Here is a 27930-nt window from a genome sequence, read left to right as displayed (position 1 = left end):
CGTCCCAGGGTCCTGGTCATCACAGTAGCATTGCTCTCCTCACGGGGAGGGTGATGTTACGTTTGGAGGCAAGAAGGGATAAATGTCGCCAGGTAAACACAAGCATGCAACACATTCACACTCCAAGCCACCAGGGGGAGCTTTTGATCCTATTTACTAGGTGACTCCCCATAGATAAGGTAGTTTAGGTAGTTTTTGGAGGGAAAGTGAGTCAGTTCCAGGAAGGTCCAGTCAGTTCCTGCCAGAGAGACAGAGGGAAAGGAGAGAACAGTTCTTACCTGGAAACAGACTGGATCAGTCTAAGGCATAAGAGGGTTTACGGAGCTGTGTAGCCACAGTGCTGCAGTTCCTGGAAAGAGACATACAGAAAGCCGAATATATTGCAGTGAGCGTGAAGGAGAGCGAAGCACAGGAGAGGATTCCAGCGGGAGACCAGCCACGAGCAGGCTGCCTTCTTCTGAGGTGCAGAGACCAGTAGCCGTAACACCGGGGTTGTAAGGCCCTCCACGACTTACAGCAGAGACCGGCAGGACAGCTGAACTTCACGTTACCTGTCCGCCTTAATACCCAGGAGACACGGTGACACCTTTAGAGCCCAGGGCGTGCTAGAGTCCCTACAAACAGACTCAAGTCACCAGTCATACGGGTTATGTCCTATCCTATACGGGGGACAGAGAGAGAGAGAACATCTGTGAGGACCTTACCTGAAGCCATAGGCAGTAAGGGACTACAACACCACGGCGCTAGAGGAAGGCTTTGATTTCCACCTGGACAAGGGGACTCCTAACTTTCCTCCAAGCCGGCCGGACCCTGCCTGCCCTGTGATCTGGTGCCCTGGACTGTGGCTGCCTGAAGTCTTCAGTAAACAAGGTAAAGAGACTGCAAACCTGCATCCTCATTCTTTACTGCACCATTCACCATCTTCCATCTATTCACCGGGAGCCCTGGGGATATACTTCACCTGTGGGAAGTTATACCATCTAGCTGCCATAACATCACCCCAGAGGACCCCTAAAGCAGCATCGGTCCCCACTGACCAAATACCACAGGTGGCGTCACGAACATAAACTTTATTCCCTTTAAAGACCTTTCCCTTTTAATGTTGATGCCAAGGGCCACGAACCGGGTTGCAGCCACCGTGACATCCCCTCTAAACACAGGACCTGGTACCGAGTACTGCACTGCCCTGTGGGCGCGTCACTTACCAGGCGCCGTCTTCTTCTTTGGGCAAAGCATATGGCCAGAAATTTTATATGGCACACTACACTGAGCGGCCCTGAGAACTTGATTAAGCATCTGGTTTCTTTTGCATATGAGAAAAAATGGACCAAAAAAAATTAATCTCCTACCTATTAAAGGGGTTGTCTGCAGACTTGTGAATCCAACCAGTGTATGCGGGGATTTGCCGGTTTCAGACTTGGGACCAAAGAGTATGTATGAGTTATACATACCCCCAGTCAGTGTGCACGGCCTTGATCTCCATACACTTGTATGGAGCGATGCCGTGCTCTCTAGTCGGACACACCCACTTGTCGGCTGTGTCACTAGATGGGGTGCGGCCTCAGCTCAATACAAGTGTATGGAGCAAGGCCACGTTCACTGTCCAGGAGAGAATATATAACTCAAACACACCCTCCAGTCCCGGGTCTAAAACCGGCCAGTCCCCGCAGCACACAGTGTGCGCGCTGGGGGGATTCATAAGTCTGCAGTCACACAGAGTCAGCAAGAGCCTGATTTGAGCAATGTATCACTTACTGGGCTGCTTGGTGCAGTTATGATAGAATCCCTGTTTTCTCCGCTGTAGATGTGCAACCCCCGCTAGGGCCGTGGGGTACTCGGAACTGGGTTGCACGCTCTTAAAGGGATGGTCACGACAGCAGTGACCCGGTCCGTGGCCCTGGGCGCACAATTAAAGAGATGGAGAATAGAAAATGGATGATGGTGGAAATGGGAATAAAGTTTGTATAGGGAAAGGGGGATTGTTCCTAATGCCACCTGTGGTGTTTGGCTATAAATGGCCAACGCTGCTTTAGGAAACCGCTGGGGCCGATGGTGATGCAGCTGGGATGGTTCTGCTCCCCACAGGTGGAGCGGGGCCCCAGGGCTACCGGTGCTGTTCTGTAAGGGACTTGTAGATGTTGGGATGCAGGACTGAGGGTCCAGGACTGAGGGTGCGGGAATAACTAGAGGACACAAGGGTTGCAGTTTCTTTACCTTTAATCCCAGGCTGAAGGTGCAGTCTGGGGCACAAGTCACAGCTGGTGATGGAGTTCCAGGCAGTCTGGAAGCAATTCAGAGTCCCCCTAGCCAGGTGGGGTTGGAGGCCGTAGCAGAGCTATAACTGCTGAGACATGTGTAGCCCCAACCACAAAACTGATTGGCAGCTTTCTGTGCATACTATCCAATCAGTGGTGTGGCAGTGTCACACAGATTATCTGGACTGCCTATATCGAGACATTTAGTTCCTTTAGTGATGATCACCAGCTGATAAAACACTGATTGTATTAAAACTACAACAAGCAGCCGAGCAAGGGGCACATCCCTGAAATCAGCATCGTTACCACTACATCATTTTGCTCTCAGATTACATAGCAAAAACCTGCTGACATATTCTCTTTAATCATATTATTGGTCACTTATGCCAAATTTTCTCTGATATCCATAGGCTAAAATTAGATGACACAGACAGCACACTAAGAGTGATTTAGAATATTTGTACAATTTCTTCAGGAGAGGAGGTCTTACTACATTTTGGACTCCATTTATTACTTATACGTGATGTCTCCCTCTTATAAGCACATCTGGCTTTACAATATAAATTCCCACCAGTCTGGTTGTGTGTTTGTGCGCTATATAGAACAAGATTTATGGTGAGGAGCAGTGTTTGAGTCGCCCTTACATGCCAAACATCTGTTTTTGAAAGAAGTATCGAAAGGTAAAAATACAATAGTAGATGTGAATACTAGAACAATGAGAACTCGCTCTTGATTTAATATGGAAAATAAGGAAGGTCTGGAAGTTCTCTCACAGTCACCTTCCTTTCCAGCTGTACTTGTGCCAGGAACAACTAAAATGGGCAGGACAGCAATAGCCGGAGAAGAAGGCAACATGTGGCCCACAAGATAACGCAACCAAAATCCCTAGGCAAGTAGAACAATGCATCTCTGGTAGTTTTGGCACAATTTCTGAAAGCATGGCATGTCCAGAAGAAGGACGTCAACAAGCTGGTAATGTTGGGCTCTCATTACTGGAGGCAGAAACATGAAGGCAAGCACTACAAGTGTGTTCTATTACAGAATGATGACATCATAGGCATAGCTGTCACATAGTGACTAGGAACTGTGGGTGCCTACTCAATCCCTCAAACTAGTGGTGCCCTAGTCTATCCCTATTCCCCGGATTACTGCTGAAGGTGGAGACACCGGGGTCACGCGCCTTGCTATGCTCCTATATCAAGCCTCATATGTTCCACCCAGGGAGGTGTGAAGCCAATGTATATAAGATAACACTAACCAAACAAGGGAAGACAGACAGGGATAAATGAAAACTGCAATCCTAAATAATATACTCACCAAACAACAGAGTGGAACACAGTGGAGGTGTAGGAAGGTGAAACCAAATAGGAGAGGATAAGGATAAGCACACAAACAAACTCTATGCAACAATCCCATGAACAATTCTTCAAATGCCAACTCTTAACCAGGCAGTAAGAACTATCACTGGCAATTCCCAAGTTCCAGTGGCAAGTAAATATAGCAGTGGGTAGTGGCCAACACTGAACAGCTGAGACAATCCAGATTGAAGATCTCCCGGAGATAAACTGAACTGATTAACCCTTACCCTGCTAGCAAGGAAAAAACCTGAACTGTTTAATAAGATGGTAAAGCAGTTCTAATCAGCGCAGGAGTTCGTGAAACCAGACATTGCGATCTTCTGGCCCCTCTCTGTATCCCCGTGACAGTACCCCTCCCCCTCCTAAAAGGGACCTCCGGAACCGCAGAGCCAGCTTTATCTAGATGTGAAGCGCGATAAGACCAAACCAACCTGATCACATATACATCTGATGATGATACCAACAGTATCTCCTCTGGACCACAACCATTCCAATGTACCAAATATTGAGGAGACCAGAATACAAAATGAAAATCAATAATCTTTGATATGAATTCCAGATTACCATCAACAATGATGGGTGAAGGTGGTGGCGACAATGAACAAGATTTGAGAATATTTATTAGGAAATGATTGGTATAACACATTATTAGTCTTAAAAGTAGGTGCAGAGGCGTAGCTAGGGTTTTGGTTCACGGGGGGCGAAGCTTCTGAGTGGGCCCCTAGCCAGGTAACCTTCATTACAATTCGGTGACGCGCCCTAATAGTGGAGGAGAACCTCAGCAGATGACCGCGCAGTTACAGTAGCGTAGCTCTGAGTGGGCCCCCTCTGAGCACTGGGCCTGGGGCGATGGCCCCTCTGCCCCCTGGTAGCTACACTACTGAGTAGGTGGCAAAGCAAGATGAAATGCTACTGGATTAACAACAGCAACTATTTTATAGGGGCTGATGAACCTGGGTCCCAGTTTCCAAGAAGGAACCTTCAACGTAATATTCTTCATGGACAACCACATCAAATTACCAACACTCAGGTCCGGACCCACCAAGCGTTTCCAATCAGTCAAACTCTTATATTTGGACCCCATCCTCCTTCAATTATTAAGAACACCTTTCCACACAGATGTAATAGACGAAGAAAACCATTCCTACTCAGGTACTCCTGAAAAACGATTTCTATTACAGGAGCAGAATTGACTAACTGAACAGATTAAGCATTGCTCTGTCAGCAAGGAAAAAACCTGGACTGTTTAATAAGATGGCGAAGCAGTACTAATCAGATGCCGCGATCTTCTGGCACCTCTCTGTCGTGATTTCCCCGTGACTATAACATTCTGCATGTCTAGCTTCTTCATTGTATCGCCAGTACTCTCTGCCATGTCCAGGCCTCAGAGGTCACTGTGTGTCACAAAGATGCAGCACACGTCCTGAAGTCATGATGTTGTGACTTGACAACATGTAGTGACCTCTTAGGTCAGGACGCAAATGAAAGTCCTGGCCTATTGTGAAAAGGAAATGTGTGGTGTGCTACAGCATGAAGAGGAAAAAAGGATGGCAGGCATTAAGCAGTGGGATGGACAGATAGGTCAGCCATTAGGTTAGCATGAGTTTTTCTTTTTAACATCATACGTTTGCAATTGGGAGTCATACGTAAGTTGGATGTACGTACCTACACAGCCTGTTTGCAGTTTTATGTCCCTACAGTTTCCCAAAATGTACTGTCAATTAAAAAAAATAAAATAAATTGAGCTACTAACCTAACTTCGTTCCCTCCGCTGCTCAGTGCGCTCACAGGCACAATGATGGAAGATGGGATGGCCAAAGGACCGGATGTGGCCCGCGTTCTGCACTTGGCCTATATATGGTCTATAGACATACAGAACAGCACAGACCATGATATTCCCTCAAACAGAAAAACGAATTGTGTGGATCTTATATCCCTACTCGGACCTGCTGCAACAACGTCTGCCTCTGTTGCTAGGCTCTGCTGTATTCAATCTGCGGGATGATGGAAGCATCATTGCAAATTTCACTGGGTGCTGCAGGGTCTGTCCAGCTAAGATAATTGGTATGAGACTTGTGGTGCTACCCAGCCAGGGAGAATAAGTGTGTGTAATCGGCTCCCTGCTGTGTTCAATGGGGAAGTACTACATCCTACTTAAAATCCCTGTCATGGGTGTGTCAGATGCTACAAAGAGTCGCTCTCCATCTGGCTGCAGAAGGTCTCTGCATTTGGCATTGCAGACAAATTCTTAGACCCAGTGGCAACCTCCCTCCGGCTCTAATTGACACACCCGGACCTGGGTGTTTATAGACTCCCAGTCTGCTTCTTGGAGCTGCCGGCGATATTCACATTTTCCCCTTATGAAGGCTTGGAGCTATAGCAGTCGGTTTACTTCCTCTGTGGTGCTGTTGGAGGACTTTGGTGTTACCTCTGAGATGGCTTAAGATAAGTTACTTCTTCCTTGTTTGCTTCCCTTCTTCTCTTAATGTACAGTGGGGACTGACCAGTGTTCATCCCCCCTTCCCTAGTCAGGGACTAGCTGTAGGGATATAGAGGGCTTAGGTTCCTGCTCGGCGATTAGTGTGGTGGCAATAAAGGGATGGGAGGGGAGGCAGGGTGTTATTGGATCTGCCTACGGGTCTCCACTCCCCCTTTCCCTAGTCTTTGGGCTTTCTTCCCCTCTACCCCTCGTGTTGCACTTAGTCTTCCCACACTTAGCATGACACTCCCATTAGACTGTGTGCAGGTGCCAGTTATTGTGTTTGGTTCACTCATACAGTACATCTGTGGTGCTATCTGATGGTATTCTGCCCCCAATCCTGATCCAGCTTGTTTCCAGAGTTCATATTGTCCATTATCGCTCCTGACTTTGATCCCAGACTTTGCTCTCATCTGACTTCCTATTACCTGACCCTGGCTATTTACCTGACTAAGGTTTGTCTCCTTATTCTGTCCCAGGTTCTGTACATCCAGTCACTAATTTGTGTGACAATTCTTGCCTCAGGCATCCCTCCCCAGCAGCTACTCCATGGACACAACCCTGTGGGCCATACTGGAAGTCCATATTCCTGTATAGAGTTTAAATGTTTCTCTGGGATTTGTTAGATGGAGTGGGCAGAGCTGAGGTAGTCTTTTTGAGCTGAAGGCCTCAAACAGGCTTTGCAGTGGAGTAGTAAAATCTACCTTTACATTTTGATTTGCCAAAAAAAATAAGTTTCTCAAAATTAATCTTTTTGCTGCTGGTGCAGGGCTTCTCCTTACTCCAGTTCATGGTATATAAATGTAATGAGCTATTTAGGAAATGCAATGGTCATATTGTAGCACCTTCTACTGACAGCAGGCATAACTACAGTTATAAAAAAAGGTGTTTTAAAGAGGTGTTCTCAAGGTGTATCTTCAGGAGCAAACTGCTCCCTGGCCCCTGGCTTCCTGCTTTGCTGGGGTAGTGGGGTCCTGAAGACTGACAGTTCATAACAGTGACATGGATGTGCCACTTGTCCTGCGGGCTCTCCCAGACAGCTTTGCCTTTCCAGAACTGAAGAAGCCCCGGGGGGTGATGATTCAGTGATTATGCCAGCTTCAGGGTGCCATGAGCAGGCTCTAAAACACAGATCCTGAACGCATGTGCTGAGCATTCCATGCCTTGGTAACCGGCAACTCTGAGACAGAAGGATGGCTTGTAACTGAGGCTATGAGCAGAAAACAATAGATTTAAAAATTCCTCTGTTCTTGAGAATAAATAGGATTTTTAATAAGGGATAAATTGCAAAGTTGATTGCACTTTGCAATTTTAGCCATTCCTGAACATGAAACAACCACTTAATATCCATCTAAAACTAGCAAGATGTCAAATAAATTCATTCTTCAGTAAAAACATAAGACCATGTACATACTGTATATGGCTAAATTGTAGAAGAGTTTCAGTTGAGAATCCAAAGGAAATGAAACTGGAAAACCCCATTCATACAACACAGAAGATACCCAGGCAGATACAGTGGTGCGAAAAAGTGTTTGCCCCGTCCTGATTTCTTATTCTTTTGCATGTTTGTCACTTACATTTTTCAGATTACCAAATACATTTAAATATTACACAAAGATAACACAAGTAAATACAAAAATCAGTTTTTAAATGAAGGACTTTATTATTAAAGGAAAAGGAAATCCAAACCTACTGGGCCCTGTGTGAAAAAGTGATTCCCCTCCCTTAAAACATAAATTAACTATGGTTTATCACATCTTAGGGAAGCTAGCCACACCCAGGCCTGATTACTGTCACACCTGGTCTCAATCAAGAAATAACTTAAATGGGACCTGCCTGTCAAAGTGAAGTAAACCAAAAGAACCTCAAAAGCTAGGCATCATGCCGTGATCCAAAGAAATTCTGAAACAAAGGAGAAACAAAGTAATTGAGATATATCAGTTTATAAAGCCATTTCTAAAGCTTTGAAACTCCAGTGAACCACAGTGAGAGCCATTATACACAAATGGTAAAAACATAGAAGAGCGGTGCACCTTCCCAAGAGAGGCTGGCCAACCAAAACTATCTTAAGAGCGAAGCCACAACTCATCCAAGAGGTCACAATGACCCAGCAACATCCAAAGCACTGCAGGCTTCACTTGCCTCAATTAAGGTCAGTGTTCATGACTCCACCATAAGAAAGAGACTGAGCAAAAATGGCCTGCATGGCAAAGCGTGGCTTTGTTCTAAGACAAAAACCACTGCTGAGCAATAAGATCATAAAGGCTAGTCTCCGTTTTTCCAGAAAACATCATATTGATGCCCAAGACTTTAGGGAGAATATTCTGTGGACTGACAAGACACAAGTTTAACTTTTTGGAAGGTGTATGTCCCATTTCATCTGGTGTAGAGGTAAAACAGCATTTCAGAAAAGTAACATCATAACAACAGTAAAATATGGTGGTGTTAGTGTGATGGTCTGGGGCTGTTTTTCTGCTTCAGGACCTGGAAGACTTGCTATGGTAAATGGAACCATGATTTCTGCTGTCTTCCAAAAAATCCTGAAGGAGAATGTCCGGCCATCTGTTCGTGACCTCAAGCTGAAGCGCACGTGGGTTATGCAGCAGGATAATGATCCAAAACACACCAGCAAGTCCACATCTGAATGGCTAAGACAAACAAATTTTAGACTTTGGAGAGGCATAGTTAAAGTCCTGACCTTAATCCGATTGAGATGCTGTGGCTTGACCTTAAAAAGGCGGTTCATGCTCGGAAACCCTCCAATGTGGCTGAGTTGCAACAATTCTGCAGGGATGAGTGAGGCAAAATTCCTCCAGAACATTGTAAAAGACTCATTGCCAGTTATCGCAAACACTTGATTACAGTTGTTGCTGCTAAGGGTGGATCAACCAGATATTAGATTTAGGGGCAATCACTTTTTCACACAGAGCCCTGTAGGTTTGGATTTCTTTTTCCCTTAATAATAAAGACAAACTGCATTTGTCTATCTTTGTCTAATAGTTAAATTTGTTTGGTGATCTGAAACATTTAAGTGTGACAAACATGCAAAAGAATAGGAAATCAGGATGGGGCAAACACTTTTTCACACCACTGTATATGGGAATGATTTCTAAATAGATAATATAGACAGCGATTGTCTTCACCGACCTGGACTGGAGATAACTCCGATCCTGCCTATTTAATCCTTTGTATATTCCATCTGTCCGACCACTTGCACCAGCGACCCCATTCCGTCGCATCTCCTCCAGTCCCTTTCCCCGGCTGTCACCTCTCACCTAACAAAAATATTCAACCTTTCCCTCACTTCCGGTATTTTTCCCTCCTCATTTAAGCATGCCATCATACATCCACTACTTAAAAAGCCCTCCCTCGATCAAAATTGTGCCGCTAATTATAGACCTGTCTCTAATCTTCCCTTCATCTCTAAACTCTTGGAACGCCTGGTCCACTCCCGTCTTACCCGCTATCTCTCAGATAATTCTCTTCTCGACCCTCTTCAATCTGGTTTCCGCTCTTTACATTCTACTGAATCTGCCCTCACTAAAGTCTCTAATGACCTACTAACAGCTAAATCTAATGGTCACTATTCCATGCTAATTCTCTTGGATCTCTCCGCAGCATTCGACACTGTGGATCATCAGCTCCTCCTCACTATGCTCCGCTCCATCGGCCTCAAGGACACCGTTCTCTCTTGGTTCTCCTCCTATCTCTCTGGCCGATCCTTCACTGTTTGTTTTGCTGGTTCCTCCTCCTCTCACCTTCCCCTTACTGTTGGGGTTCCTCAAGGATCAGTCCTAGGCCCCCTCCTCTTCTCTTTGTATACTGCCCCTATTGGACAAACAATCAGTAGATTTGGTTTCCAGTACCATCTCTATGCTGACGACACCCAATTATATACCTCTTCTCCTGTTATCACGCCGACCTTTTTAGAAAACACCAGTGATTGTCTTACCGCTGTCTCTAACATCATGTCCTCCCTCTATCTGAAACTGAACCTGTCAAAAACTGAACTCCTCGTGTTCTCTCCCTCTACAAACCTACCTTTGCCCGACATTGCCATCTCTGTGTGCGGTTCCACCATTACTCCAAAGCAACATGCCCGCTGCCTTGGAGTCATCCTTGATTCCGAGCTTTCATTCACCCCCCACATCCGATCACTGGCTCGCTCTTCTTATCTGCATCTCAAAAACATTTCCAGAATTCGCCCTTTTCTTACTTTTGACTCTGCAAAAACTCTTACTGTCTCACTTATTCATTCTCGTCTGGACTATTGTAACTCTCTACTAATTGGCCTACCTTTTACCAGACTCTCCCCGCTCCAATCTGTCCTGAATGCTGCTGCCAGGATCATATTCCTCGCCAACCGTTACACCGATGCCTCTACCTTGTGCCAGTCATTACACTGGCTACCCATCCAATCCAGAATCCAGTACAAAACTACTACCCTCATCCACAAAGCACTCCATGGCTCAGCACCACCCTACATCTCCTCTCTGGTCTCAGTCTACCAACCTACCCGTGCCCTCCGCTCTGCTAATGACCTCAGGTTAGCATCCTCAATAATCAGAACCTCCCACTCCCGTCTCCAAGACTTTACACGTGCGGCGCCGATTCTTTGGAATGCACTACCTAGGTTAATACAATTAATCCCCAATCCCCACAGTTTTAAGCGTGCCCTAAAAACTCATTTGTTCAGATTGGCCTACCGCCTCAACGCATTAACCTAATTATCCCTGTGTGGCCTATTAATAAAAAAACAACAACATAATCACGTTCCTCCATCTTCTCATACACTTTATGCAGTTAATAGCCTCTGTGTCTGTACTGTTACATACTTAGGCAGTTAACTGGTTCATGCAGCTTTACATGAACACCCGAGCCTTACACTATGGCTGGTCCAAATAACTAAAGCAATTGTTACCATCCACCTCTCGTGTCTCCCCTTTTCCTCATAGATTGTAAGCTTGCGAGCAGGGCCCTCATTCCTACTGGTATCTGTTTTGAACTGTGATTTCTGTTATGCTGTAATGTCTATTGTCTGTATAAGTCCCCTCTATAAGTTGTAAAGCGCTGCGGAATATGTTGGCGCTATATAAATAAAATTATTATTATTATTATATTATTATCTGTCTTCCGATCAGGACTCCATCGCACAATTACCCCCGTAGGTTGTCATGCTGGGAGCCTCCAGGTGTGCAAAGTGTATTATTTATTATTATTATTATTATTAATTTATATAGCACCATTGATTCCATGGTGCTGTACATGAGAAGGGGTTACATACAAATTACAGATATCACTTACAGTAGACAAACTTACAATTACAGACTGGTACAGAGGGGCGAGGACCCTGCCCTTGGGGGTTTACATTCTACAGGATTATGGGGAAGGAGACAGTAGGTTGGGGGGGTTGCAGGAGCTCCGGTGTTGGTGAGGCGGTATCTCCGGTAGTGATGAGGAGGCAGCGGGGTCAGTGCAGGCTGTAGGCTTTCCTGAAGAGGTGGGTTTTCAGGTTCCGTCTGAAGGATCCGAATGTGGTTGATAGTCGGACGTGTTGAGGCAAAGAATTCCAGAGGATGGGGGATATTCAGGAAAAGTTTTGGAGGAGGTTGGATGAGGAGCGAATAAGTGTGGAGGAGAGAAGGAGGTCTTGGGAGGATCGGAGATTACGTGAGGGAAGATATCGGGAGATTAGTTCAGAGATATATGGAGGAGACATATTATGGATGGCTTTGTAGGTCAGTATTAGTAATATGAACTGAATACGCTGAGGGAATGGGAGCCAGTGAAGAGATTTGCAGAGGGGGAAGCAGAGGAGTAGCGAGGAGAGAGATGGATTAGTCGGGCAGCAGAGTTAAGGATAGACTGGAGAGGTGAAAGGGTGTTATCAGGGAGGCCACAGAAAAGGATGTTGCAGTAGTCAAGGCGGGAGATGATGAGGGCATGCACAAGCATTTTAGTAGATTGAGGGTTGAGGAAAGGACAGACTCTGGAGATATTTTTTTGAGTTGGAGGCGACAGGAGGTGGAGAGAGCTTGGATGTGCGGTTTGAAGGACAGGGCAGAGTCAAAGGTTACTCCGAGGCAGCGGACATCCGGTATGAGGGAAAGCGTGATGTCGTTAATTGCTATAGATAGGTCAGGTAAGGAAGATCTATGAGATGGAGGAAAGATGATGAGTTCAGATTTGTCCACATTGAGTTTGAGGAAGCGAGAGGAGAAGAAGGAGGATATGGCTGATAGACACACCGGGATTCTGGACAGCAGAGCGGTGATGTCTGGGCCAGAAAGGTAGATCTGAGTGTCATCAGCATTAAGGTGATACTTGAAACCATGAGACTTTATGAGTTGTCCCAGGCCAAGTGTATAGATTGAGAAGAGTAGGGGTTCTAGAACAGAGCCTTGGGGGACTCCAACAGTGAGAGGGTGGGATGAGGAGGTAGTGTGGGAGTGGGAGACGCTGAATGTGTGGTTGGAAAGGTACGAGGAGATCCAGGATAGGGCGAGGTCTTTGATGCCAAAGGAGGAGAGGATCTGTAATAGGAGGCAGTGGTCAACTGTGTTGAAAGCAGAGGACAGGTCTAGAAGGAGGAGTACAGAGTATTGTCCAGTAGCTTTGGCTGTAAGTAGGTCGTTAGTGATTGTGGTCAGGGCTGTCTCAGTTGAGTGACGGGGGCGGAAACCAGATTGTAGATTGTCAAAGAGCAAGTTAGATGAGAGGTGGGAGGAAAGTTCAGAGTGGATGTGCTGCTCCAGGAGTTTGGAAGCGAATGGGAGCAGCGAAAGTGTATGATTCTAATAGATCGCCTGTCACCCTAAAAACATTTTTTTAATGAAAACCACTTTTATTCTGCATTAATATCTGCGCACCTAAAGGGAATGGTTTTACTTTTGAAATCAGATACTGAAGAAAATACTTAGTTTTAATATTCTTTCAATCTATTTCCAGCACATAATTATTGGTGCAGCCACATAAATCATACAAACCTGTAGTCTGGAGAATGGTGTGTGACCTGTGGAGAGGTCATAGTGCAGGGAGGGGGAAGAGGTGTGCTATAACTAGCACCCATTGTCATTAGCAGATTCTGTGCTATTTACTCCCAGACAACACTGATTTCAGATACTGCTGCACTCCAAAGTGATTCCACAATGTATCCCACTGTCTTATAGTATTTATAATATATGGGTTTACCATACAGGTGGAGGACCCCTAGTTTGGTGCCTACCCACAGCAGACTTTCCACATTTCTTCTGCATATTATGTACCTTCTGCACATAATACGATGTACCTCCTGCATATAATATGTCAGGTCTGGGCTCAGGTCACATATAAAAAAAGAAATAAAGCACAACATTTTCTGCAACAGAAGAAAATAATACTGCCACCTTGTGGTTTTACAAGGCAATACCACATCCTAAGAACAAGCATCATTAAAGTGCTAGTAGTTAGGATTGTAGGATTGTTCTAAAAGGTTTCGGTTTGCTACTGTTGAACATGCAACATAATTACTACTTTTAGAATAGTAATTTAGAATAATTAAAAAACTGAAATGACTAAATAATAATGAACATATTTCTTTAGGGACCAATCAAGCATATAGCATGCCATGTAGGATCGCTATCACTAACACATGATCTGCAAGACTTGCCAACTCACATAGTTAGTGATTGTTGATGACCAAAAACTCAATATCACCGAGATTACATTCAGAATGAACCAATTGTAAAGTTTTGGAATAAACAAGAATTAGGTGCCAAAATGTTTGATAACAGAACAAAAAATATATTTTGATTCTAAACCCCCCACATCCCAAGAAAACGGTATGCCCTAGATATGTCATTTTCATGCTACTACTCCTTAGAAAAACGGCAAGTGTTTCATTTTCTTCATCATACAGCAGACAATTTCTGCTATTTAAATTAAGAAACCAAACAAAAAAAGGGGAAGAGATAATCAACCACAAATCGTATCGAACCTATGTATATTAAGTCACCGTCTTTGAAGGGGACTTATACTGGGCACTCGGTCATTTGTAGATTTTAAGTTCCCTCTACGTTACCTGCCCACAAGCAAAGATGCAATATCTCCAAGAGTTTGGACGATATTGTCGGTAAAGTGCAGTGAAGAATATGATGTTGATACATAAATAAGACAAATAAATACAAATAAAGTAATGCTGTAGTCGAAGTCCTTCTCAACAAGAATAAGAATGGGGGACATTATACTAGGAAGGGGCTCAGGTTGGGCAACATCATACCAGGAAGGGGTACAGGAAGGGGGACATTATTACAGGAAAAAGCCTGGACAAGGAACATTATACCAGCAAGGGGCTTAGGATTGGTGCCATTATACCAGAAAAAGGCCCGGGATGAGGGACATTATTACAGGAAGGGACTAGGATGAGGAACATTATAACATGAATCGGTTAAGGATGGGATACATTATCCCATGAAGGGGCTCAGGATAGGGGACATTATATGAGGAAGGAGCCCAGAATGGGGGCATTATTACATGAAGGGGGCAGGATGAGGGCCATTATACTAGAAAGGGTCTCAGGATGGGGGAAATTATACCATTATACCTGTGATGATACATTATCAAAGAAAGCAACCACAATGTCAGAAATTATTATATGTGGGTGAATATATACGAATTTACAGGATCTAGAATGCTACAAGGGCCCATACATCTGACCAACATGTAGGAGGGGGCCCAAGTCCAAATTTTGCATTGGGGCCCAACGGATTCTAGGTACTCCACTGCTAAACAAAGATGTGCATTTCTAGTAGTCAGTGATGGTTGGACAAATATCAAATATACAGCTCTGGCAAAAATTAAGAGACCACTGCAAAATGTTCAGTTTGTCTGATTTTCTCTTTATAGGTATATTTCTGAGTAAAATTTAAATTGTTCTTTTATTCTATAAACGTCTGACACCATGTCTCTGAATTTCCAAGAGATACATTTTGTATTTTCCCCATGTGTTTGTGTGGGTTTATTCCCACATTCCAAAGACATACTGATAGGGAATCTAGATTGTGAGCCCCAATGGGGACAGTGATGATAATGTCTGTAAAGTGCTGTCGAATTACTGGCGCTATATAAGCAAGTAAAATAAGTTGAAAAATGTTTGAACGAGACTTCTCAGGTCCCCTTTTAAGCTGCTCCCATGTCCTGATTCTGCTATTGCAGTAAAGCAGGGGTCCCCAACCTGTAGCTCCCATGAATTGTGGCTAGAGAATGCTGAATGTGGTGGGAACCCCTGGATCTTGGTATACTGCTTTGGGGTGATTTGTGTGGAAAAGCTTTGGTTATCATTATACCTGTAATGGGGGCTTTGGTTGCCACTACTGTGAGGGGGGGAGTAACTGGATGTGGCTCGCGACCCTCTTGCAGAGCTGAATGTGGCTCTTAAGGTCAGAAAGGTTGGGGACCACTGCAGTAAAGTATTGCAGTAATATTTATATTTTTTGACACAACCACACATATGAGTAAAATCAACTTACATACATCAGCTTGCTGTATGGTAATGATCCAGTGAGTCATTTCCTCTAGTCCTGGACTAGTTCAGTAGCTGCAGACGCCCCCCGGGGTGAGATTGACAGTCCTTGCACTGCCGGGCGTCTTCACGGTTGCGCTCCTCTCAACAAACTTAAGGTACCGTCACATTAAGCGACGCTGCAGCGATAGCGACAGCGATGCCGATCGCTGCAGCGTCGCTGTTTGGTCGCTGGAGAGCTGTCACACAGACCGCTCTCCAGCGACCAACGATGCCGAGGTACCCGGGTAACCAGGGTAAGCATCGGGTTGCTAAGCGCAGGGCCGCGCTTAGTAACCCGATGTTTACCCTGGTTACCAGCGTAAAAGTTAAAAAAACAAACAGTACATACTCACCTGCGCGTCCCCCAGCCTCTGCTTCCTGACACTGACTGAGCTCCGGCCCTAACAGCAGAGCGGTGACGTCACCGCTGTGCTTTCACTTTCAGTTTAGGGCCGGCGCTCAGTCAGTGTCAGGAAGCAGAGGCTGGGGGACGCGCTGGTGAGTATGTGCTGTTTGTTTTTTTAACTTTTACGCTGGTAACCAGGGTAAACATCGGGTTACTAAGCGCGGCCCTGCGCTTAGTAACCCGATGTTTACCCTGGTTACCAGTGTAAAATATCGCTGGTATCCTTGCTTTTGCTGTCAAACACGGCGATACACGGCGACCTAGCGACCAAATAAAGTGCAGACCTTCTAGCAGCGACCAGCAATTTCACAGCGGGATCCAGATCGCTGCTGCGTGTCAAATACAGCGATATCGCTATCCAGGTCGCTGCAACGTCACGGATCGCTGGCGATATCGCCTAGTGTGATGGTACCTTTAGAAAACACCAGTAGTGTGGGGGGCTGTCAAACATGTCAATTTATTTAATTAATGAAAATAAATGATTAACTCTTCTATTTTTGAAAGCATTCTTACTTGGTGGCATTTTTTCCACACCTGCCTAAAACCCCTGCGCAGTACCGTATGTTATTTAGCTCGGGGGAGAAACTACTCAGTATATATTACTCTTCATTTAACATCAGCATTATCCATGCTACAATTATTTCTTCTTAGACTTTCAGACATAACTAAGTTTATTGACTGCATTCCTCTGACAATGAGACTCCTATGAGTGACACTAATAATTCCATGACAGATTATATAATGTCTAGTGTATACTGGCTTTTCTGTGGAATTATTGTAAAACAAATGACAAAATGGAAAAATAACATACTTGTGCTGCTGTGCTGTTCTCTAGGATTAAAATGTCAGTCTTCTTCATCAACATTCCCAAACTTTATATTATAGAGAACTTTATCATCAGGTCTAACTTACCGCCCTGAAAAACTATTGATCTTAGCCAAGAAACCCATCACGTATCCAATAGCTTCTCATCACTGGAAAACCCATATTGCAGAAAAACAATGGATTCCGGTAATCCTAGTCAAAATCGGGAAAAGTTTGCATTAAAGAAGGTTCCCAAAACACTAAGCATGCTCAGATAGCCATGTAATACCCCAGTACTGTACGAGTTACTACATTCATTTACATTTTGAGCACTGACTTTTTGTAATTTTTCTCGTCTTGTTAGAGAGTCAGCTTGTATTTCTAACCCTGTAGAAACTTTAGGATTAGCAGATAATTTTAAAGTGAAATTAGAGTCAGGTGGTTTCAGTCAATGGGATGACAATCAGGTGTGAGTGGGTGACCTTTTGGATCCTCAGCCTGTTGAGGGTCAGCTGGTGTGCCTGCCTGTTTCTAAAGGTACCTTCACACTGAACAACTTTCCAACGAGAACGACAACAATCCGTGACATTGCAGCGTCCTGGATAGCGATATCGTTGTGTTTGACACGCAGCAGCGATCTGGATCCCGCTGTGATATCGCTGGTCGGAGCTAGAAGGCCAGCACCTTATTTCGTCGCTGATCACCCGCTGTCATCGCTGGATCGGTGTGTGTGACACCGATCCAGCGATGTGTTCACTTGTAACCGTGGTAAATATCGGGTTACTAAGTGCAGGGCCGCGCTTAGTAACCCGATATTTACCCTGGTTACCATTGTAAAAGAAAAAAAAAACACTACATACTCACCTTCTGATGTCTGTCATGTCCCCCGCCGGCGGCTTCCCTGCACTGAATGTGTCAGTGCCGGCCGGCCGTAAAGCAAAGCACAGCGGTGACGTCACCGCTGCTGCCGGCGCTGACACATTCAGTCAGTGCAGGAAGCTCTCGGCAGCAGCGCGTAACCCTGTGGACGTCGGGGGACGTGACAGACATCAGAAGGTGAGTATGTAGTGTTTTTTTTTTACTTTTACAATGGTAACCAGGGTAAATATCGGGTTACTAAGCGCGGCCCTGCGCTTAATAACCCGATGTTTACCCTGGTTACCCGGGTGCTGCAGGGGGACTTCGGCATAGTTGAAGACAGTTTCAACGATGCCGAAGTCGTTCCCCTGATCGTTGGTCGCTGGAGAGAGCTGTCTGTGTGACAGCTCCCCAGCGACCACACAACGACTTACCAACGATCGCATCGCTGGTCGTGATCGTTGGTAAGTCGTTTAGTGTAACGGTACCTTTACTCTGTAAGAGCTGTGATGTAACAAAAAGAGGATCCATTAACTCAAAGACTACATCAGATTTCCACACAAGTCCTAAAAGTACAGTACAGACCAAAAGTTTGGACACACCTTCTCATTTAAAGATTTTTCTGTATTTTCATGACTATGAAAATTGTACATTCACACTGAAGGCATCAAAACTATGAATTAACACATGTGGAATTATATACTTAACAAAAAAGTGTGAAACAACTGAAATTATGTCTTATATTCTAGGTTCTTCAAAGTGGCCACCTTTTGCTTTGATGACAGCTTTGCACACTCTTGGCATTCTCTTGATGAGCTTCAAGGGGTAGTCACCGGGAATGATTTTCACTTCACAGGTGTGCCCTGTCAGGTTTAATAAGTGGGATTTCTTGCCTTATAAATGGGGTTGGGACCATCAGTTGTGTTGTGCAGAAGTCTGGTGGATACACAGCTGATAGTCCTACTGAATAGACTGTTAGAATTTGTATTATGGCAAGAAAAAATAGCTAAGTAAAGAAAAACAAGTGGCGATCATTACTTTAAGAAATGAAGGTCAGTCAGTCCGAAAAATTGGGAAAACTTTGAAAGTGTCCCCAAGTGCAGTGGCAAAAACCATCAAGCGCTACAAAGAAACTGACTCACATGAGGACCACCCCAGGAAAGGAAGACCAAGACACACCTCTGCTTCTGAGGATAAGTTTATCCGAGTCACCAGCCTCAGAAATCGCAGGTTAACAGTAGCTTAGATTAGAGACAAGGTCTATGCCACACAGAGTTCTAGCAGCAGACACATCTCTTAAGAGGAGACTTTGTGCAGCAGGCATTCATGGTAAAATAGCTGCTAGGAAACCACTGCTAAGGACAGGCAACAATTAGAAGAGACTTGTTTGGGCTAAAGAACACAAGGAATGGACATTAGACCAGTGGAAATCTGTGCTTTGGTCTGATGAGTCCAAATTTGAGATCTTTGGTTCCAACCACCGTGTCTTTGTGCGATGCAGAAAAGGTGAACGGATGGACTCTACATGCCTGGTTCCCACCGTGAAGCATGGAGGAGGAGGTGTGATGGTGTGGGGGTGCTTTGCTGGTGACACTGTTGGGGATTTATTCTAAATTGAAGGCATACTTAACCAGCATGGCTACCACAGCATCTTGCAGCGGCTTGCTATTCCATCCGGTTTGCGTTTAGTTGGACTATCATTTATTTTTCAACAGGACAATGACCCTAAACACACCTCCAGGCTGTGTAAGGGCTATTTGACCAAGAAGGAGAGTGATGGGGTGCTACGCCAGATGACCTGGCCTCCACAGTCACCAGACCTGAACCCAATTAAAATGGTTTGGGGTGAGCTGGACCGCAGAGTGAAGGCAAAAGGGCCAACAAGTGCTGAGCATCTCTGGGAACTCCTTCTAGATTGTTGGAAGACCATTCCCGGTGACTACCTCTTGAAGCTCATCAAGACAATGCCAAGAATGTGCAAAGCAGTCATCAAAGCAAAAGGTGGCTACTTTGAAGAACCTAGAATATAAGACATAATTTCAGTTGTTTCACACTTTTTTGTTAAGTATATAATTCCACATGTGTTAATTCATAGTTTTGATGCCTTCAATGTGAATGTACAATTTTCATAGTGAAAATACAGAAAAATCTTTAAATGAGAAGGTGTGTCCAAACTTTTGATCTCTACTGTAGATAAAGAGAACCACATCAAACAAATTAGTCAAATTATTAGATAAGTATCACTTCACTCACAGACTGTCACTGTGAAAATTACATAGTTTACAAAGACAGATTTATCATTCACTAAAGGAATAAAGGAAAGTTTGATGGTATAACAGATACAGGATCTGCAGACCATGTAACAAGTATTTCACACAAGTCTTTATAGGGAGAGAGAAGTACAGTGGTGCTTAAAGTTTTTGAAACCTCCAAATTTTGCACATTTCTGCAGAAATTTGACCTAAAACTATATTAGATTTTCACACAAGTCAAAAGTAGATAAACAGAAGTGTGGCACCCCAGGAGTTCGGGTACCACAGTGGTATTGCCTTTCTCTCGGGGAGGGTGATGCCATGCCTGGAAATGAGGAGGATCCCTTTAACAGGTAACCTGTACATTCAACACTTTCTGACTTCAGGCCAAAAGGGGGAGCTCTAGACCCGATTTCAGGGGAACTTCCCTATATATGTTCTGGCTTGGGGGAGGAGTTAGTTGAGTTTGTAGAGAGTGTGGAGGAGGAAGGAGCACAGGAGAAGTGAGGAGTTGGAGGGGAGCTACGACTGGGCTCCCTCCACGCTGAAGCACAGGAACCGGACACCGGGAGTCCGAGGCTGTGTGGGACTGTATACCCCACAGCAGAAACCGGAAGGTAGGAGATTAAAAGTCGCTTGTCCACAACTACACCCGAAGGCACAGCAGCATAGAGAGCCCGGAGTCGCCGCAGTAGAGACACCTAAAAAAAGGCTTGCATTGCCGTCCATGCAGGTACTGTCCTAGGACAGAGAGAGGACCTTGTGAGAAGCCTCAGACAGCAAGGGACACACATTACAGCGCAGTAGGGAAGGCTTCCAACCCCCCACCTGGACTCTAAATCACTTCCAGGCTGCCCGGACCTCTCCATCACCTGTGATCTGTACCCTGGACTGTGGCTGTACACCACCAGTAAAAGGTAAAGAGACTGCAACCTTGTGTCCTCCAATTCTTTCCTGGCACTACACCGTCTGTCATCTTTACCCACTACACCGGCTGCCCTGGGGATCAAGCTTCACTTGTGGGAAGCAATACCATCCATGCTGCAACACCATCATCCCCCGTGGACCCCTTTAAGCAGCATCGGTCATCGCTGACCGAACACCACAGGTGGTGTCACGAATATTCTTGATTCAAAACAACCCTTTTAAAGACTTTCCCTTTAACTTGGATGCCCAGGGCCATGGACCAGATCACTACCACCATGAATACCACTTTAATGACCACCAGACCCAGCCTGAGTACCCCAGGGTCCTAGTGGGTGCTCCAGAAGCAAATCAAACAAATGAGTCAAAATATTAAACTTAGATTTTTTTTTCTTTTTTTAGAAAAATGATCCAATGTTACATGTTTATGAGTGGCAAAAGTAACTTTAGGATTAGCAGATAATTTGAAGGTGAAATGAGAGTCTAGTGTTTTCAATCAATGGGATGACAATCATGTGTGGGTGGGTGACCTATATATATATATTTTTTTTTAAAGAATGGGGATCTATTAAAGTCTTTTTGTGGAAGTGCATCATGGCACGAATGAAGGAGAATTCTGATTACTTCAGAAGAACAATTGTTAATGCTCATCAGGTTGGGAAAGGTTACAAATCCAATTCTAAAGATTTTGAATTCTACTAATTCAAAGTCTGACCGACTGTATATAAATGGAGGAAATTCAAGACCATTATTGTCCTCCCCAGAAGAGGTCAACTAGCAAAGATCAGTCCAAGAGCAAGACATATAATAGTCCATAAGGGGACAACAACCCAAGATAACTTCTAAGCAACAAAAGGCCTTTCTAATATTAGCTAACATTAATGTTTATGAGTCCACCATCAGGAGCACACTTAACTATAATGGTTATCATTGCCAAGAGGAAAGTCACTGTTCTCTAAAAATAACATTGCTACCCATCTACAGTTTGCTAAAGATCACCTGGACAAACCAGAAGGCTATCAGAATAATTGTTTTTGGACGGATTAAACCAAAATAGAACTTTTGGGGTTAAATTGAAAAGCATTATGATTTGGGAAAGAAAGGCACTGCATTACAGCATATTAACCTAATAATATATATGAATTACAGCTGGGTGGTATCATGGTGTGGGCTTGTCTCATCTGGGCCAGGACATCTTGCCATCATTGATGGAACAATGAATTCTAAAGGAAAATGTCAGGATATCGATCCATAAACTGAGTCTCAAGAGAAAATGGGTCATGTAGGATGTTAAGTCAACAAAGTCCTGACCTTAATTCTATTGTTGAATGGTTTGAAGAGAGCAGATAGTGGGAGAAAACCCAGCAACTTAAAGGGAACCTGTCACCCCCAAAATCGAAGGTGAGCTAAGCCCACCAGCATCAGGGGCTTATCTACAGCATTCTGTAATGCTGTAGATAAGCCCCCGATGCATCCTGAAAGATGAGAAAAAGAGGTTAGATCATACTCACCCAGGGGCGGTCCCGGTACGATGGGCGTCGCGGTCTGGGGCCTCCCATCTTTTTATGATGATGTCTTCTTCTTGTCTTTACGCTGCGGCTCCGGCGCAGGAGTACTTTGTCTGCCCTGTTGAGGGCAGAGCAAAGTACTGCAGTGCGCAGGCGCTGGGAAAGGTCAGAGAGGCCCGGCGCCTGCAGTACTTTGCTCTGCCCTCAACAAGGCAGCCAAAGTACGCCTGCACCGGAGCTACAGCATGAAGACAAGAAGAGGAAGTCATCTGATGAAGATAGGAGGCGCCGGACCGGACCGCGACGCCCATCGGACCAGACCGCAGCGGGGAACGCCCCTGGGTGAGTATAATCTAATCTCTTTTTCTCATCTTTCAGGATACATCGGGGGCTAATCTACAGCATTCCAGAATGCTGTAGATAAGCCCCTGATGCTGGTGGTCTTAGCTCACCTTTGATTTTGGGGGTGACAGGTTCCCTTTAACAGAATTGAATCTTCTTAATAGGGAAGAATGGGCTAAAATTTCTGCAAGTCGATGTGCAGGACTAATCAACAATCACCAGAAACATTTAGTTATTGCTGCACAAGGAGTCACACCAGATACTGAGAGCAAAGGTTCACATTCTTTTGCTACTCACATCCATGTGATATTGGATAATTTTTCTCAATCATAAAATGATTAAGTCTACTATTTTCTACTCATTTGTTTGATCTGGTTCTTGTTATCTACTTCTGTGAATATCTAATTTGTTTTAGGTAAAATTTATACAGACATACAGTATGAATAATTCTGCAGGGTTCACAAACTTTCAAGCATTACTTTAAGTCTGTACAGAGCTTGGGATACAAGAGGGAAGGGGATGAATAAGTAAAAAAGAAGAGTTGTTCAAAAAATTTAGCCATGGATCTGACAAACATAGGCTACCATTAATACTATGGCTTTCCAATAAACATGTAAAATGGTGCAATTCCGAGAAATGACGCATGCGAAATGACGAAAACACATGTCCATGCATACATCATGTTAAAGATAGGTATGACGGATGCGGATCTCTGTGGATGATACACTACGCACAGAGACACAAATGTGAAACCACCCTATGAGGCACGGTTTCTATAGGTCCATAAGGGAATGAGTAAAAGCTTCAAATAGTTATGATTCATAGGATCTAAATAATCAGCACGGAAAAATATCTATTATTGTGTACTTTATGGAGTTACACTTGAAGAAAACTGATCCTAACTGAAGCTTCTGTTACTTCATGACCAATTTATGGGGAACATGATATCTGATTTATACTGTTTGACCCACCGCAGCGTGAATCACACACTAGCCCTGCCATTATAGGCAGGCATGCTTTACCCTGAAACCAGGCAGATTGGATGACTAGTCCAAGAGGTGGGATCCCGGTGGCTTTTCCCCACCTCGCTTCCATTGAGTGACACATGTACACATATAAGGAAACACCTGTCACTCAAGGGGAGCAAGACAGAGAGAAGCCATCAGGAACCGGCATCTTGGACTTGTCATTTGAGCAGCATAATCGCTTGATGGACACAGATCCATGCAGCCCATAGTTTGGGTTGCATGATTTAGCCATTAGGTTCCCTTTTAGCTGCTACATACAGTACACTTTATTCAACATTGGAAAGATCAATTGCATTAGTATTATAGAATGGCCGTGGTCAGAAGAGCTGTAGGTGGCCTTGTATCAATGTCTGCATACATCCGTCTGACAGACTGAAGCTGGGCAGACTAATGGATGAAGCATCTATGGTCCATTATCTGATTTCAGTAAAATCTCTCCTTTGGGCATAAGAATCAATAATATTTTTTATGGACTGTGACAAGGAAGAATGCTGCTATGTTGTTAAGAGACAGGTTACAAATCACTGCTGAGATATAAATATAATCTTTCTCTACAGAGCTGGGATACTGTAAGTCAAGGTGCAGCGAGGATTTAACTAAAGATGTAGACAGCCGCTCTGTAACCAGCCTGGCATTGTTCAACAATCCTCTATTGTTTGAGGTCACAAAGAACAAGATCCACATGAATCAATGTATTAATTTTTATTTATTTACTTTCTAAAATGATAAAAAGTCAAGTTACATCAACCAAGCTGTATAATACCAAATCAGCACGGATAGTAGGGAACGCAATGCTAAATTTTCATTCTAAATCCCTATCTATTTAATGGAATAATGTAAACTATTTTCTAATATATTTTAATAAAAAATTCCCAATGCTTCCCTAACATCACTATCTACTTTTCTGGTCTCTGAACGCTGGGTATTCCGAAAACTCGCATTGAAAGTGCGCTCTGTTGCCGGCTTATAACTGCTTATCTATTTAGATTGTGAGCCCCATCGGGGACTGCGATGATAATGTGTGCAAACTGTAAAGCGCTGCGGAATATATTAGCGCTATATAAAAATAAAGATTATTATTATCTGAGCCAGCGAGAGAGCGCACTGTCATTGTGCACATCACACAGCGACAGAGCAGGGATTAGCCCAGCTCCTGAAATGAGTGTTACTGATAACAGTTTCAGGGAGGAGGCAGAGACTGCAGGAGTGACTGCTTGAGAATCCTTCATTTTTTTATTGGTAGAAGGGGGGTATTTAAATTTTATTTATTTTTTATATTTTTTTTCATTATTTTCTTTATTCAAAAGAGAAAAAAAATTGCACTCTGCACACTGACCGAGTTCTGATACATCAGTGTAAAGCCTCATTCAGACATCATTGGATGTTTGAATGCGGTTTCACTGCTGAAAAAGTGCAAAGTGAATCAGAAGAGATGACGGTCACTGGTTACTGTGCTTCACTGAGTATGTGCCGAGTGCTGTACCCAGTGAATAAGTCATTTCTTCTGATGGGCTTTGCAGAGCCTCTTTTAGAAGTCCCTGTATCACAGACATCTGAATAAGGCTTTACACTGACATTTCAGAACTTAGTCAGTGTTCAGAGCACTACAGCTTGATGATATCGGCTACTATGCTCTGAACACTAGAAGTGTCAGCGGCGGTATGAACACATTGGGCAGCCTGACATCGTACTACTACTATCAGGCTACTGACTTATCACCGCTGGAAGAAGTCACCACTGCAGCTCTACGCTCACCGCTCAGAGGTAACTACTTCCAGTGAGGACAGATCTGTAGCTTGACACTAGTAATACAAAGTCAGGCAATCCGAGCTGTTCTCATCGCCACTGCTCTGATGCCTGGAACTCCTGTCACCGCTCACCTCTGAACTCTGCAAGTATTAGTGAGCAGTAACAGAAAAAAATTGTAGCCCAGTGCAAAAGTTGGGTCTAAAGTTCAGAGTTTTGGAAGAGTTGGATCTCACAACCATCAGCGGCCATCCTCTCTTTGAAAGAGATCTCGCTCTTTGCACTAACCCAACACTGCTATGTAATTTACATAAGTTGCATTTACACTGCAAAACTATTGTGAACGAACATTGCTAGGAACATTCATTTCATGATCATCTTTCAGTGTAAGTGTAAGGAGGAAGACCAGGCTGCGGGTCGGAACTGTTCAGGCTGCCTCCCTTGTTGCCTGGGAGAAAGAATGAGGAGCGGGTCCAACCTCATGACCCGGGTAGGAGGGACAAGATAAAAGGAAAAGCGTGAGCAGCAGCCGGCAGTTTGGCGCGAACCAGCAGCACGCAGCTGGGTGAGCAGCATGCTCTGTCCCCTGAGTACCGGCACCGCGACAGGATGTGTTGGTTGGTCCCCGCCGTCTCCAGCGCGGCTGCTGACGAGAGAAGTAACGTGCGCTCAGTGACTGAGAGTACAGAGCATGATCAGAGGAGAGAAGGCCAACCGCCGGACAGAATCGTGTGGTCTTCCCTGCCAGTGACTTCGCGCCCGTTCCCAGTTGACACGGCCGCGCATGTTTATGGACTAGAAGCTCAGCGGAAGGTACCAGAGACCGACCGCTGCCGCCAGAAGACGGACCATCGTTTAAAGGACCCCATCTGAGGACATCTTCCTGGGCACTCTCAGTGCTACAACACTTGCGGGATCACCTGCTGAGGAGGACAAGATACATTTTCTTAACTGGACTGCTATTGTTTTACCCTCATTAATCTTAATAACTATACTTTAACCATTTACCTCCCTGCGAGGAGTGAATACCGTTATTTAAATTGTTACATTTGGTTAACCCTTGCTCTGCCTTCTGTCTGTCACTGCATCCCGCAACCTGTTTACATAAACAGGATGCCGATCACCGGATGAACTAGCAAAACACTTTCTTCCTGTGAACTGATTCTTAAGAAGACTTAAAAGTCATCTTTCTCAGCAGCACATTGTCCTCTGTAAATAAGACTTGGCTTGCCGAGTACCATGGCAGCCTATGTGAACTCAGCGTTCTACTACAGACCATTCAGTGCACATTGGAAGAGCGATCTGCCTGTATAAACAAGGGATATCTGGGACTTAAAAAAAAAAAAGTACATAAGCACTAATAGGCAGGTAATTGCAACTTATTTGCCTGTTGTGCATTGCACCGTTCTTCCAAAGCACATAGTGGTCACAGACACTCCTAGAAAGGATTCAGAAGCCTCTGCTGACATTACACCTACAGAGCGGAGGCTTCTTTTCCGGTCCACTCTGTAGACAGGGCGCGACTTCTGAGGTCATTCTGATTGGCAGCCGGATCCCCGCTGCCTAATTGGGGGAGCCAGCTGTCAATCAGACTGACCTCAGAAGTTCCGCCCCGTCGCGTCAGCAGAGGGAACTGAATCCATGGCAGCAGCATTCTGTGCCCACTCTGTCCCGGGGAGAATGGCGCCATACAGAATAGGCAGGTCAGTTGCAATTACCTGTCTGTTAGTGCTTAGATACATTTTTTGTTTTTTGAAAAGTCCCGGATACCCCCTTTAAGTGCCGCACACTCACTAATTAAAAGAAGCACTCCTCCCATCCAATTTTTATCCTTTTAATATATTGCAGTCATCATATTATACAACACTGTGTACTTACAATTGCTCATTTTGCCTTTCTACCCAGTAATTCTTCTCTTTTGTATTAGGTCTATGACATCACGTGATTAAGAAGTGACTAGCTGAATCGTTCTAAGCTCCATGTAGAAACAGGAGGTCAATTTTCCCTGCATGATTCATAAGTAATTGCAAAAATCCTTGGCAAGAGAGAGGAGGAGCAGCAGCTGGGTCAGGAGGTGAAAAGAGGAATGATTTTTGTAGGGGCAATAAACTTCTGGTTTCTACATAGAGCAGAGAAATAGAGAAGAAGTATCTGGGTAGAAAGGCAAAATGAACAATTGTAAGTATACAGCGCTATATAATATGATGATTGCAATATATTAGGAGGATAAAAACTTTGATGGGAGGAGAAGTGCTTCTTTAAACAAACCTTTAATGTGCCTAAACACATTACATAGTTGTTAGTTGAAAAATGCTCTGGCCGATAGTTTATCTGACAGTAATCTTTGTCGATGGCTAACCCAGCCGAATGCCCCTGTGTTCTCTATGAGAGTGCCGCTTATCTCTGGGAGAACAAAGCAGTCACCAGTT

At 44.5% G+C, this 27930-nt stretch overlaps 1 protein-coding gene across 4 annotated transcripts in view; it reads right to left on the bottom strand.

The window, feature by feature from the left end:
• STARD13 (StAR related lipid transfer domain containing 13) overlaps positions 1-27930 on the bottom strand; it is a 530489-nt gene that overhangs the window by 202732 nt on the left and 299827 nt on the right. The window contains exon 1 of one of the 4 annotated variants that reach the window (XM_077298238.1): positions 16851-16869. The exons of the other annotated variants lie outside the window; for them this stretch is intronic. The gene's annotated coding sequence lies outside the window, so the exon portion shown is untranslated. Of the gene's footprint in view, positions 1-16850; positions 16870-27930 lie in introns of those variants that run through there. 4 annotated transcript variants of the gene reach the window in all.

The sequence above is a fragment of the Ranitomeya variabilis genome, chromosome 3 (genome assembly GCF_051348905.1).
Source record: "Ranitomeya variabilis isolate aRanVar5 chromosome 3, aRanVar5.hap1, whole genome shotgun sequence".
Taxonomy (NCBI): domain Eukaryota; kingdom Metazoa; phylum Chordata; class Amphibia; order Anura; family Dendrobatidae; genus Ranitomeya; species Ranitomeya variabilis.
This window is presented reverse-complemented; position numbering and strand designations above follow the sequence as displayed.